Consider the following 666-nt stretch of genomic DNA (forward strand, 5'->3'; position numbering starts at 1 on the left):
GGGTGAGCCCCGGCCCGGCTCGGCCTGTGCTGGGTCTAAACCGCAGGATTCCGCCCCCATCCCCTTTTTTTTAATCTCTCAGCTTCTGCCCCCACCTCTTACCTGGGCGGCGGGAGCCCCGAAACGCGGTCCCGGGAGATGCGGGAGGCGCCCGAAGTTTGTCGGGGGAGGGAGGGGGCAGATCCCGCTGGAATTAAAGCCCCCGGAGTGCGCGGTCCGCAGTTTGCACAGCCCAGGAGGAGGAAGATCACTTGCTCTGTTTAAAGGGGGTAAAAAAGAAGAAGGGGAGCGGATGGAGAGCGAGGGGAAGGCCCCCGTTCCTACGGGCTCCTGCAGCCGAAGGGAGGAGTTAGTTTAATTAGAGGCCGCGCTCCCGGGAAACGTGCCCGAGTGGGCGCACGGACGGGCGGGGCGCGAAAGTTGCGGCGCTCCGCAGCTCCAGCACCGCGGACAGCGGCACCCGGCCCGGCCCCGGGGCACCGGCAACAGCACATGGGCCAAACCCCGCCTGCTGGACCGTGCTGGAAGATCGGGCAAGCTGCTCCAGTCGTAAATTTTTATCATCCTTTGAAGATGGCATGCTATCTCTCCTGGGAATATGCCAAGTGGTTTTTGCCAGCAGTCTCTGAAAATAGGGATCAGCTCATGAGTGCCTGAACAATCAGT

General features: G+C 62.2%; 1 protein-coding gene across 1 annotated transcript in view; it reads right to left on the minus strand.

The window, feature by feature from the left end:
* Positions 1-315, minus strand: part of ROBO2 (roundabout guidance receptor 2) — a 1,044,784-nt gene extending 1,044,469 nt beyond the window's left edge. The window contains exon 1 of the mRNA XM_017731509.1: positions 103-315. The gene's annotated coding sequence lies outside the window, so the exon portion shown is untranslated. The remainder of the gene's footprint in view (positions 1-102) is intronic.
* Between the last annotated feature and the right edge of the window lie 351 nt (positions 316-666).

This window comes from Corvus brachyrhynchos, unplaced genomic scaffold, assembly GCF_000691975.1.
Source record: "Corvus brachyrhynchos isolate BGI_N302 unplaced genomic scaffold, ASM69197v1 scaffold152, whole genome shotgun sequence".
Taxonomy (NCBI): domain Eukaryota; kingdom Metazoa; phylum Chordata; class Aves; order Passeriformes; family Corvidae; genus Corvus; species Corvus brachyrhynchos.